Raw genomic sequence first — 14,545 nt, forward strand, 5'->3', positions numbered from 1 at the left:
GCCAGGTGATACCAGGATCTAGCCTGTACACCTGAATCCCAGGGCAGGGATTGGCAAAGAACAGTCCCAAGAAACAAAGCCAGCTCAACACATTGTTAATAAAATGGCATCAGAACACAGCTTCACCATTTGCTGTATGTTGTATTGTCTGCTCTTGTGCTGCATCAACAGAGTAATGTAGTTATGACACAGAGTTACAATGGCCTTTTCTCAAACTTATTTGACCTATTTCCTTTTCAGAAAAACAAAATAAAACAATCTTCACAGAAAGCATTTGCCAGCAGCCTTCTCTAGTAAATACTTGTTCCCTGTCTCCAGAATGTTACTGAGGAAAGAATGAGCGACCCTTGCATCTGTTATCTCTAGTATGTAGCATACAACTTGGCAAGAAGCAAAAATCCAGTCAAGATCTGAGAAGGGAAAACCCGCACACAGATACCTATAAATGCTGGTCTCCTGGTTGCCTTCTCTAAGTCTAGGGAGACGTCACATGTGGGTTGGTTTTAAGGATAAGATTTGTTTGATGGAGTTGAGGTTTCTAGATCCCAATAAGCATAGTCAAATGAGAGAATAGAGTCACACCCACAAACCGCTTTTGGTGTCATGGAAACTTTTTCACCAGACATGATCCAGAGACTCAGAAATAAATCTTGAAAGAGATCTACAAGTGGCAGAATTTCTCCTGGATCCTGCACAAGGCTGAGCCACCCCAAGGCAGCCTGGAGGGAGACGGGTGAGACCCCGCAAACAGAGCCTCAGCAGCTGAAAGCCTCCACACTACACAACTGCTGCCATACTCACAACCAGACCCCACTGTTCAGATGAGCATCATCCAGAAATAAATTTGTTGAAAAACTCAGGTATGCCGGTTTTGTGATTGAAATGTACAGCTGTCACAAGGCCAGGAATGGGCAACCTTCCCCCAATATCCCCCGCCCCCAATCTCCCCGTACCTTCAGAAGCTTGGCAGTCAAGCACCTGTCCCAAAGCCACCAGTCAGTTAAGATTTTTACTCCAGCTGTATCATCTCATTAGAAGCTTTGAGCACCCTGGAGTGTACGGCCACAATTTCGGCAGTGCAACATCTCAAAGTCTGTAACACTTACAAACCAGGAACAGCATACCAGATGGAGTGCGATGCAGTGTAGAAGGCAACCAGTGTTCACTGACAAAATGTAAACACAGATTACTGTAAAAACATCTCAGGAATACAAGGCTTACGGGCTCCATGGTGAGATGCAACAACCTTCAGTATCTTTTTTCTAAGGAAACATTTTTTGGTCACTGTTCTACCCAGATTTTGGGTTTCCCGTTCATTGAGAGACCAGTTCCACACATGAGAATGCAAAAGCAAAGGAACCTTTATTGCTAGCTCGAGCTAGGGTCCAAATCTCATCCAATGCAGTAGAGTCTTGACAAGGACCCTGACTCTAATTTTCAGGTGGTTAGATATGTTTTGGTTACATAAGCATTACAATGTCTGTTACATCACAGTTTTTCCAAGAACTGATAGGTTTTACCTTATTATATAGCTGTGGCTGGGTGTTGGGTGGGGGGCTTTGTTGATCAGGTCTTTGTTCAAACGACTTTGTTGATCAGGTCTGTCCCCCTGCTAGGCTTGGGGCTTTCCATCTAAGCCAGGCCAGCTCGGGGCCTTCTACCTAGGTCATACCTATTCCCCATCGCCTGCAGTTTTTAGGTTGTTAGTTTCATTAGTGCTTAAATGGAAATTTAGGCCTAGCTAGCTTCTTAGTCCTACAGGAGCCTGTCACAGTGGCACCTGTGCCCTCACAATCATCCTCTTAGTAAATTCGTTATAACAAGGAATATAAAATAAATTATTGAGTACCTTCTCTGGGAGCAGGCTTAAGGGTGATTGGAATATTGAAAATAATGGTGGTGGGAAGGTGCAGTGGTGGTGGGGTTGGTGTTGGAATATTGGATATCTGTAATTAAACTAATGACTTAATAAAGTTATTTTTTAAAAAAGAATGCAAGAGTAAAATAAAGCAACTTTTTTCAGTCATAAAAATTAGTCTCACATCTTGGAGATTCCTCTTTCCTTCAACGAACCCCAAGGCGAGTCCTAGAGGGCCCTTGGTTGTAAATAGACTCCCTCAAAGGAGAGCAGGAGCCAAGCCAGGCCCAACATGAGCATCTGCTCCTGCACAGGGCTAGTGCCACAGGTGGGAAATCAGCTCGTTGAATCTGCATGTTGAGAAGCAAGAACGACTTTATGTACTCAATTGTCTGGCTTTTTGCACCTAGTGTTTGGAGATTTTCTTCAGCTAAATGGCATTTCCCAGACACACAAAAGAATCTCTGCTCACTGCAGAGATCTCTCCAGGCTCTAATTATCTAAATTTTCAAATACCAGGAGCTATTATTATTATCTTATGCTATTCATAACAAGCAATACAAAATAAGTTGTCTAGCATTGCCTTTTTTGGCAGGTTTGAGTGGTAGTGGGAAAATTTCAAATAATAATGGTGCGACTGGTGTAGAAAAATGGAATGTAGTCAAAGTAGAGAGAGAATATTAGGAAAATTGTCTGTCACACAGACACGAGGAGGACTGGGATGAGGGGGGATACAGAGGATTTTGGTGGCAGAAAATGTGCACTGGTGTAGGGATGGGTGTTTGATCATTGTATCACTGAAACTCAAACATGAAAGCTTTGTAACTGTATCTCATGGTGATTCAATAAATAAATAAATAAATAAATAAATAAACAGCATTTCCCTTACTGTGTAGCCATGTCAAATTCACCTGATTTCATTTCTTTGGAGCATTAAGGATTATTTCTCCACACCCCCTCCCTCCACCTTCTTTTTCCATTGTTAACGTTGCAATGACCAAGGGTTGAGCATATGCTTGGTTGTGATGATCATACATCTTAGCTATGGAGCTTCTTGGGGGTCATGCACTTGGCTGTGGTGTTCCTGCACTTGCTTGTCGGCATCTTACTCACTTAGTCATGGTGCTCACACATACTCTGACTGCTGCTCACAAGGGCTCACTGAGTGCTTGTTTGCATGCTCAGCGGGGTGAGGAAGTCATCCCTCCAGGTTTGGCGACTGCATGTCTTTTCACTTGCGGTGCTCATTGAAGTTTGCACCCTATCTTTGGGTTGTCGGGTTTGCATGCACCTGGTCATGGTGGCTCAGAAATCAGTGCCAATGTTGGGGTTTTCAGATGACGGGGCAGCTGGCACACAGGAAGAGCTGCCAGGGTCATGAGCAGCACATGCACTGGCACCAGTGCTCAGAGTCAACTCAGGCTTGCATGGCAGGAGCTTCAGCCCTGAGCTGTTCTCCACCTGCAGTGAAGTCTGTTCCACTGGGCTATAGATAGTTCTGAGCTGGGGCAAGGAGCTTGGAGGTCTACCACAGTCAGTGGGGCTGGAGAGCAGAGGCTCCCAAACTTACTTGGCCTACTGCTTCCCTTTTCAGAAAATGTTCTTAGTAACCCCTTGCAAATCTACATTCTTTAAAACAAACAAGAAGGAGTAAGCTTCCCAATCACACCTAGGGCTACTACTACACCACCACCACCACCCCCTCCATTGCTTCAGTGCTTCCTGGAGGTTGGTGTCACCCACTTTGAGAAACGCTGGTTTGGAAGCATGAAGTGCAGGGAGGCTATCCTAAGTGAAATGGTTGACTTCCTCTAGTTCTAGAATTTGGGGGCTGGAGAGATATTAAGGCAGGTAAGGCTCTTGCCTTGTGTACTGCTTACCTAGGTTTGATTCCTGGCACTCTATATGGTCCCCCCAGCCCTCCTGGAGTTATTCCTGAGTGCAGAGCCCTAAGAACTGTTGGGTGTGGCTCACAAACATACAAAAAAGTTCTAGAATTTATTAGTCTACTATGATTTTTTTTTACCTTTGGCTTAGGGAATGTCAGAGCACCTTCCAACTCTGTGGAAATCAGGACAGGATATTAATACAGAGAAAGATTGAAATGGATTGAAATGAAGTTAGTATGCTGCATCCTTTTTTTGTTTTCCATATATGTTGCTATTATTATTATTATTATTATTATTATTATTTTTACTACTGGTAACAGACCCATGCCCCAAGCCATGAAGGGAGACTCATGGTCCATGCTGGGCTCATTCCAGAGTACTTCTTTGGTGACAGCCTACCAGATGTTTATCCTGGAATTTTAATCTCCGGGTTTTCCAGAGGGGTCTAGAGGAGCTATGTACAAAGATAAAGAGAAAGATGAAGAGCAAAAACCAGGTCGGCTACCCTCCAGGTCAGTTTGTCAGCATCTGTATCAACAATAATCCCCCTGAATGCTCAGGACAGGTCCTGAAAAACCCACCCTCACTTCACCAACATGGGAAAGAAATGCAGGCAGCTACTACTTTGGATCCAAAATGTTTCCCAATCTTATCTCTTCATATTCTCTCTTGAAGTCACTTCAGGATGACTTGCCTTGTGTACTGCTTACCTGGATTTGATTCTGGCACTCCATATGGTCCCCCCAGCCCTCCTGGAGTTATTCCTGAGTGCAGAGACCTAAGAACTGTTGGGTATAGCCCACAAACATACAAAAGGGTAAAGGTAAAGGCCCTCCCGTTGATCATCGATTTGCTCGAGCGGGCCCAGTAACGTCTCCATTGGAGACTTTGTTGTTACTGTGTCTGGCATATCGAATACTCTCGGTAGCTTGCCGGGCTCTCCGAGAGGGGCAGAGGAATCAAACTCGGGTCGGCCATGTTGGCTGCGTGTAAGGTGAACGCCCTACCCACTGTGCTATCGCTCCAAAAGTTCTAGAATTTATTAGTCAACTATGATTATTTTTTACCTTTGGCTTAGGGAATGTCAGAGTACCTTCCAACTCATGAGCATCTCAGGGTGCTCATATTTCCACTGGGCATTACGATTTCACAAACCAACTCTAGAATCAGGTTGAGTCAGTTCTGATTCTGTCACTTACTAAACACTGAATGTCAGGCAAGTTTTGTCAGTATTGTGCCTCTGTTCTCCACATTTGCAGAATAGGTCAATCTCAGCACTCACCTCTTTGCGTAGAGCATATGAGACAGGCCTACACATGGAGCGTGCTATAGAGCAGGTGGCTATTCAATTCCCCACAGCAGCTCAAACCTCCTTCATAAGGCTACAAACTGTATTTTAATATATATATACTTTATATATATGCATATATATATGTATCGAATACAATATGCCAAAAACAGTAACAAGTCTGACAATTTGTTGTGAGATGTTACTACCAGTTACTATTTGCCCTCTTGAGCAAATAGATGAATAATGGGAAGACAGTGTTCCAGTGCTACATATATGTGTGTGTGTGTATATATATATATATATATATACATATATATATATCACCCTGTTGTTCATCAATTTACTTGAGCGGGCACCAGTAACGTCTCCATTTGTTCCTGTCATGTGCTAGTGTAGCCTGATGGCATATTGGGGCTCTTTCAGGGTCAGGGGAATGAGGACCATCATTGTTACTGTTTTTGGCATATCAAGTACACTATGGGTAGCTTGTCAGGCTCTGCCGTGCAGGCAGGATACTCTCGATAGCTTGCTGGGCTCTCCAAGAGGAATGAAGACTTTTGGGGCAGCCTCTAATCACCTTTACAGGTGTTCCCAGTCAGGCATATATGTGGGCAAGATACTCTCGATAGCCTGCCCAGTTAGCTGAGAGTGAGAACTAGACAATAAGAGGTCACAAGGCCGCAAATGCTGTCATGCACTTCCGGAAGCTTGGTTTTATAGTCTCTGGGTCTTGGCTGTTGATGTGGTTACATGGCAGTTGGTGGGTGTAACTTTCCAGCTACTGGAAGATGGGGAATCTGGGTGGAGGAGGCCCAGTCCCAAACCAAGCAGGCTTGGAGATCTCAATATATATATATATAAAGGTAAAAGGTAAAGGCCCTCCCGTTGATCATCGATTTGCTCGAGCGGGCCCAGTAACGTCTCCATTGGAGACTTTGTTGTTACTGTGTCTGGCATATCGAATACTCTCGGTAGCTTGCCGGGCTCTCCGAGAGGGGCGGAGGAATCGAACTCGGGTCGGCCATGTTGGCCGCTTGTAAGGCGAACGCCCTACCCGCTGTGCTATCGCTCCAGCCCCAATATATATATATATATATATATATATATATACATATATTTATATATACATATATATTCAGATCCAGAAAGCAGATATGTGGATGTTTGAAGCTCTGGCCACAGAGGGGTCAGGGGAAACTCCAGTGCTAGAAGGAGCAAGACCCCAAAGTGCCACCTCTTGCTGTCTGGGGCCCGAAGTATCTGGGCAGCATCACAGCCTCACACATTTGTGAATGATAGTCACCTCTGGGCCAAAAGTCACGGGAAATAAAAATGCGTGTCCTGGGCTCCTGCAAATGTTCTTTCCAGTGGGCGTGCTAGTGAGGAGTCACCGTTCTTTGACATTTCTGTCACAATTGAGGAAATTTATGCCATTGATCAAGACATATTCTCCTTTCAGTTCGTGAGTATGTTATTCAACAACTGTGCTGAACATTTTGTCTAACTCCCAGCCAGATGGGACCACTTCAGATGCAATGTTTTTGTTTTGCTTTGCCTTGAATTGTTTCTAGGAATTATCCCTCTTGCACTATTTCCTATTTACATGGGGGTCTCACCACCTCATAGCTATGACATTGCTAACCTTTCTAGTCCTCTGCTCCCTGGACACTGAGTCCCCAGTTCTCTTGTCCCAGCACCCCAGATTGTGATCTCAGAGTGCCCTGGACAGAATCCCACAATGCTAAGTTGCTGGTGGTGTGTAGGAGGGGAGACCTACTCCTTCTCTTCTTTGCCACCATTTCTTTTTTCATAGGGCTAATCATTTAACTCACGTTGCCCAATGCTATCTCACAAATGATCACTGACTTTCTGGAAGCTTGAGGGTAGGTGATGTTAGATTACACTCCCACTTTGCAGATGAAGAAACTGGCTCTGTGAAGAGAGGTTTGCTCAACAGCAGGCCTCGGGTCTGGTTTGACCTCTGGACCTGGTCAGTGCTGACACTTGTGCTTCAGATGTGCCGGTTCACACATCTCCCTCCTGCTTCCTCTCAGCTGAAAGTGGAGTGCCCAGTCTGGCCCTGGAGAGCACGATGAAAGAGGTTCCAACTCCCACATCCTCACTGAGCACCGGCCTGTGGGACCCACCAGCACTGTGGGTGACAGCCCAGTGGGAGGACACATCTGCAGGGACAACTTTAACGATCTGGCAGGGACACATACTTGGCGTCTCTGGGATGGAAAAAGAGTGATTTGTCTGAGGCGGATGCAGGTGGGGAGGGTAAAGCCCTGCTGTGCTGGCAGCGTCTCAGCCATGCTCCACACCCTGAGTGGGGTTGTGGACAGGGAGAGGGGGTGTCCTGCTGTCAGTGAGCAGCAGCGGGAAGAAGGACAAGCTGCAGATTCAGGAACGCTCTGCAGAGACAGGAGTGGGGCCTTAGGGATAGGAAAGCATGGGGGTGGCATGTGTTACAGGAAGCCACTTGACGTGCAAACCTACCACAACAGGATCCCTGTTGGCCAACGAAAGCCTGTTCTGTTGTGGTGTGGGCTCGGCTGTGTGCCAGACAGACAAAAACATCAACAACTGTAATCCCTCTGCGAGCTGACTCCGATGGAGTCCAGGGCTGAGTTCTCTGCCACTAATAGGTGGCCGGAAGGAGGAGGGCACTTCTGCTGTGTGGGGTCCTGGCGGGAGCCCAGATTTTATTTGAGTTGACCTTTAGAGGCTCCCTCATGTACTAGTGAGCAATTCTGTGGCCACAGACAAGGGCCTCGTCCAGGGGCCTATGTGAGTCCACTCGAAGGGCGCCTCCAACACTCACTCAGGATGCTGCCTTGCGATGTGTCTGAGATCCTGGTTGAAGATGAAACCCCATATCAAATCAGGCCTTCACCACAGCCCCAAGGGAAACACACCGAAAATATCTGGCTCCTCGTACTTGGAAGTTTCTTTCCTCTCTCCCCTCCCCCAGTATTCATCATCCTTGGGCATCATCTCTTGGGACCTCGCTTCAGGGACCCTGCTGCAGCACTTCCCTCTCGGAGTTAGTTCTGCCTATGATAGCCAGGTCACCTTTTACTCTGACGACAAGCAGTCTCCTCTCCCCATGGCCTTCTCAAGGCACTCCTGTCTGCTCTTCAGCATCACCTTCCTATCCCTGCCCCTCTCCAGACTGGACACAAGGACACATCATCAAGGTGCTACAGACATGCTTGGAACTTATCCTAAATTAAAGCGTCCATCTAGACACCCTGCAAAGGACTAACCTATCCCCTTGGTTTTGTCAGAATCAAAATAGAGTTAGGGGGGTTACAGAGAGAGAGAGAGGGCGCAGTCAGGAAGGCTCCTGCCTTGCAGGCAGCATTCCCAGGTTCATTTCTTGACATCACATCTGGTTCCCCAAGATCCCCAATAATGATCCCTGAGCAGAGTCAGAAGTAAGCCCTGAGCAGTGCGAGGTATATCCTCAACTCAAAAAATAATAAGTAAATAAATGAAGAATTGAGATAGGAAATAATCTAATGCATTTGCACTGCAACTCTGGCTTAGGTTCACAGTTTTAGGTAGAAATTGTAAATGAAGGCATTTTATGGAGAGTGTGGGGAGAAAATTGCTAAGAGGTTGAGGGAGTTGGTTTCTTTCCCTCAAGCATTGGCCATACTCAGCTGTACATACTGCACTGACGCTCTCCTCTAGCCAAAGCCCATGACCATTAGTCCCTGTGACTGGGATGGTCACTCTGCAGCTGAGTTCTCAAAGCATCATTCGCAAACAATTACTGATGAACCCAGCCCAGGCAGACAAGAGACAGTTTTTCACCATGATATCCTGACTCAATTTTGTTGTTGTTTTGTTTTGGATTTGGGTCACACCTGGTGGTGCCAGATGTTACTCCTGGCTCTGCACTTAGGAATCACTCCTGGTGAGCACGGGAGACCACAGAAGATGCCAGTGATCCAACCAAGGCAAGCACACTTCCTGCTGTACTATGTCTTCAACCTCTGTCTGACTCAATTTTATTTTAAATATTCTCTCTGAATGATTCCTTTCAGTTTACAGTGCTAAAGAATTTCAACACTTAGTTCTTTTTTAAAAATTTTTATTAGTGAAACGCCATGGGGTACAGTTGTAGGCTTACAAATTTTTGTGCTTGGTTTCAGTTATGCAATGATCGAGTACCCATCGCTCCACTAGTGCCCATTCTGCACCACCACTAATCGCAGTATCCCTCCCACCTCCCCAACCCCCCAACCCACCTTGCCTCTGTGGCAGGGCATTTCCTTTTGTTCTCTCTCTCCTTTTGGGTGCTGTGGTTTGCAAAAGAGACTCTGAGTGGTAATCATGTTCGGTCTATAGTCTACTTTCAGCATGCATCTCCCATCCTGGGCAGATCTTCCCAACACCCTTTATTTGGTTCTTCCTTCTCTATCTGAGCTGCTTTTACCCCTAGAGTGTGTGGCTGGCCTCCAAGCCATAGAGTAAACCTCCTGGTATTTATCTCGGGTATTCTTGGGTGTTAGTCTCCTATTTTGTTACTTTATGTTCCCCAGATGAATGCAATCTTTCTACGTCTGTCCCTCTCTTTCTGACTCATTTCGCTTAGCATGATACTTTTCATGTAGTACCACTTGTATGTAAATTTCATGACTTCGTCTTTTCTAACATAAATATAGTGCTCCATTGTGTAGAAGTACCAAAGTTTCTTTAACCAGTCATCTGTTCTCAGGCACTCAGGTTTTTCCCAGATTCTAGCTATTGTAAACAGTGCTGCAATGAAAAAGCAAGTGCAGATGTCACTTCTACTATATATTTTTGCCTCTCTGGGGTATATTCCCAGGAGTGGTAATGCTGGATCAAATGGGAGCTAAATTTCTAATTTTTTCAGAATCATCCATGCTGTTTTCCAAAAGGGCTGAACCAGTTGGCATCCCCACCAGCAGTGAAGGAGGGTCTATTTCTCTCCACATCCATGCCAACACTGGTTGTTTTTGTTCTTTTGGATGTGGGCCAGTCTCTGTGGTGTGAAATGATATCTCATTGTTGTTTTTTTTTAAATTTTTATTAGTGAAACACCATGAGGTACAGTTGTAGACTTACAAATTTTGTGCTTGGGTTTCAGTTATACAATGATCAAGTACCCATCCCTCCACCAGTGCCCATTCTCCACCACCACGGGTCCCAGTATCCCTCCCACCCCCCACCTCCCCACACCCAATCCCACCCTGCCTCTGTGGCAGGGCATTCCCTTTTGTTCTCTCTCTCCTTTTGGGTGTTGTGGTTTGCAAAAGAGGCGTTGAGTGGCCATCATGTTCGGTCTATAGTCTACTTTCAGCATGCTTCTCCCATCCTGGGAGGATCCTCCCAACACCCTTTATTTGGTTCTCCCTTCTCTATCTGAGCTGCCCTTTCCCCTAGCATGTGTGGCTGGCCTTTAAGCCATGGAGCAAAATTCCTGGTACTAATCTCAGCCACTCTTGGGTGTTAGTCGTCTATTCCTCTGACCCCTTCAGATGCTCTATAAGTATCCTGGCAGCTCTGCATTAAGTGGACCATTTGCACCATCAGGCTGTAGTCCCCATCTCTCTGTCACCCTGTTGAGGAGGCCTTACGGAACACATGTGTCATGCACATCTCACACTTTGTGAACTCACAATACTGGTCCCTTCTCATTGTCTTTTTAATAGCCTGATTTAGTTCTTCACATTTTAAAGTAATTTTCATATCTCTCCAAATGGTAACTTGAAAATAAATGTGTCTGTGTCCTTTATCTCTCACGATTATATGGGAAGTAGACGCTCACTACAGTCTTTACTTTAAGCTGTAGTAGGTCAGATTAACGAGACCATAAGAGCTTGTTCCCATGGCCTTGGTTTTCCCTCAATTTCTAATAAAAGCTGTGGACTGAGCCACTCCTGACCCAACACAGTGAGAGATGACAAGCAACGTTTGGAATGTGATTAAAACCATCTTTCTAAAATTAGGTAGGCACCCAGTGTGCAATAGATGAAGGCTGGAGGAAATCTCACCTCAGCTTCATTCAGTTAGATGCATCCCTCACAAGGAGAAAGTATGCACAACTTAAGAGAGTGAGGAAAAAGAGCAACTCATAAAATACGCATCATTTCTCTGAGGTGGAGAAGCAGGGCAGTGGAATCTGATACTATAACTGTATTCAAAGAGCAAAGTGCTTGACTCAGGAAGAAGCTGCCCCAGTGGGAGGCTCGTGATCCTGCAGGGAAGGTGGGTTCAGAGCAAACAGTGTATTCCTGTCACTGACACGTGCAGTTTCCCAGTTTGTGACCAGAACTGACTCAGACTCCCTGAGTAAGTCCCCGCCCGGGACCCACCTCCTATCAGGGATGAGCTCACCACTGAGGTAAGAGGTTTTGGTGCCTCACCCTGCGGGCCCTGTCCCAGAATTTAATATTCAGGGGTCAGCCTGGAGTCAGAGCCCAGGGATCTGTGTCCACTATGGTTTCGGTTACTGCTGTCATTTTTTTTCCTTTTTTCTTTTTGGGTCACACCCAGCAATGCTCAGGGGTTACTCCTGGCTCTGTACTCAGGAATTACTCCTGCGGTGCTTGGGGGACCATCTGGGATGCCAGGGATTGAACCCGGGTTAGCCATATGCAAGGCAAATGCCCTACTTGCTGGACTATCACTCTGGCCCCTTTTTTGTTTTGTTTTGTTTAATGCAGGAGTACTGCTTTTTATCCAGTCATTGATTAAATTTCTGTCATTTCTATTTTAAAACAAAAAACAATTTAATTTGTAAATATGGCCCAAGTGGTAGAGCTCACAGGTGTTGCATATGAGTCTCTGGGTTCCATGAGCAGCACAGTGTGGATTCCCCCACTCCCAAGCACCAGTGGATATAGCCTTCCCACAAAAAGGATTAGAAACAAATACAGCACTTCCGAAGAGGCTATTTGGTTTGGTGGCACCAGGCACAGTGGTGCAAGTGCAGAGAAAAGTAGGATATCAGCATTCAGCTCCTACATGGCAACTCCGTGTGTCTTCACAATGTCCTCAAGATTAAAGGCAAGGGATTGGCAGTATTCAGCACTTCTGAAGTAACTGACCAAGTCACCCTTAAAATTATAAAATGCTGAGAGATCTTTATGGGACATGCCGTAAGAGGATAGCTTCACAGATCAACTAATCTCTGCCCAGCCCAGAATAAAAGTGACATTAAGCAATATATATTCATATATACATAATTGTGGAGATATATATGTATATATGTGTTTATGTGTTGATACAGCAGAGCCTGGCAAGTTACCTGTGGAGTATTCAATATGCCAAAAACAGTAACAATAACGGGTCTCATTCCCCTGACCCTGAAAGAGCCTCCAATACAGCAGCGTTGGGAAAAATGAGTAAGGAGAGGCTACTAAAATATCAGGACTGGGACAAATGGAGATGTTACTGGCGCCCGCTCGAGTAATTCGATGAACAACGGGATGACAGTGATACAGTGACAGTGATATATATATATATATATATATATATATATATATACACACACACACACACACACACACACACACACACACAGACATAACTGTAGAGCAGGGGGGTCAAACCCAGGGCCTTACTCATGCAAAGCATGTGCTCTACCTCTGAATCACAGTCTGAACTAATGAGTATTATTACTTGTATTACTTTGTTTTTGTTTGGGGGGGATCATACCTGGTAGTGCTCAGAACTTATTCGTGACTCTGTGCTCAGGAATCACTCCTGGCAGAGCTGAGGAGACCATATATAGTGTCGGGGATTGAACCCACATCAACAACATGCAAGCCAAGTGCTTCCATCCTGTACCATCACTCTGGTTCTAATGGGTTTCTTTTCAGAAGTTTTAAGTTTACAGAAAAATTGATACAAAGTTGTGTTCCCCGTCACCTTTTTTCTGCACTCACTCCAGTTTCCTTCATTATTATCTTGCACTTGGTATGACAAAATTTAAAATATCATACACATGCATATATAGTACGCGTATATATTTTTTTCTAATGAGTTTTTTAATTTTAAAAACAATGTGTCATACAAGATACAAGGCAGTACATGTATTTGGGTGATGGTATTATTGTTTTTAACACACTGTGAGAAAATCTAATATAGATGCTTTAGAACCTTGGGGTCCCTCTCAGAATCTCCCAGAAAAGAGAAAAAGGCTTTCTCTGTGAAGAAAAGTCTTCCACTTGAGGATAGATACAGGAAAAAGTCAAAGCCACAAAAAATTCTATAATGGCATATTAAATTACCAATTGCATACCATTTGCCTCAGAACATTTTCACTGCCATTATCCAAGCTGCACCATGAAATATCAAATATAAGAGTTTTCACTTCATCTGATATACAAGGAAACTAAAGCCAGAGGTGCACTGAGTGCCACAGAAAAACACAATTCATGGCTAAGGAAAGACAGAATCAACTTCCTGATTCATAGCTGCATGACTTCCCTGAGCAATCCAGTTCTCAGGCAGGACAGGTGGATGCAAGGCTGCAAGGCGGCTCTGACTTCTACCTCAGAGCTTAAGGGCAAGGACAGAACATCCTGTTGAAGAACTGGGAGGCCCAACTGAGAAACTCATTTATCCTGCAAAGGAACAGAATGAAGTGAGACATAAAGAAGAGATGCCTGAACGTGCTTATGAATAACTCCCTGTCAGGAGAAGGAAAATTCCTGCTCTCTGAAGCAGTCCTCGGGGCAGGCTCTTCCTTCTAGCATCTGAGTGAGAGACAACTGCCACCTGAGAGTGGAGATAGGGACTCTCCTTTACCAAAGCAACTTCAAAGTGTTGAGAAGGAAGTTGAAAAAAAAATCTCAAAAAAGACAGTGCTCCAATGATTTTTCTCTCCCATCTTTAGCCATTCCTAGATGTGGTGCTTAGTGTATAGTGCAGTGCATGTCATCAGTTGTTTTATACTTCTTTTGGATAAGGCAATTTGAGGATCTGTTTTTTGATATCTGGCATAATTACCAGTCACCAGAATGGCTGCATGATATTGCCCTGTTGTGTCCTGTTTGGAAACGCTGTTTTCTTTTTTTAGATAGTTGAAATAGTGTTTTGCACATATAGGGTTTTTGTGTGGGGATTTGAGATTTTTGCTTCACTGAGCTGACTTAGAAGTAGAATTACTGTTCCCAGAAAAAAACTACCTTTTTACACTTTTATTTCAAAGTGATTTCAAACTTACAGAAGAATTGCAGGAATAGTACAAGGAAATATCATGAATGATTCTCAACAAGAGCAACCATTTCTAGGCATTTTCCAGCATGCATGCTATCCTACCTGTCTCTTTTCCATGCTTGCGATCATCAGTGGATGGTCCCTAGTAGTGGATGAAGGCCTTGACAGTGTATTCCAATTTCAAATCCATTATGATATTTATGCTGTCCTTTGAAAAGTCAGATAGCTAGCCAAATCTAAACTTCCCAGGTGTGGAGCTGGAGAGAAAATACAGCAGGTAGGGTGCTTGCCTTACATGTAGACATC

The sequence above is a fragment of the Sorex fumeus genome, unplaced genomic scaffold (genome assembly GCF_029834395.1).
Source record: "Sorex fumeus unplaced genomic scaffold, SorFum_2.1 ptg000033l, whole genome shotgun sequence".
NCBI lineage: Eukaryota > Metazoa > Chordata > Mammalia > Eulipotyphla > Soricidae > Sorex > Sorex fumeus.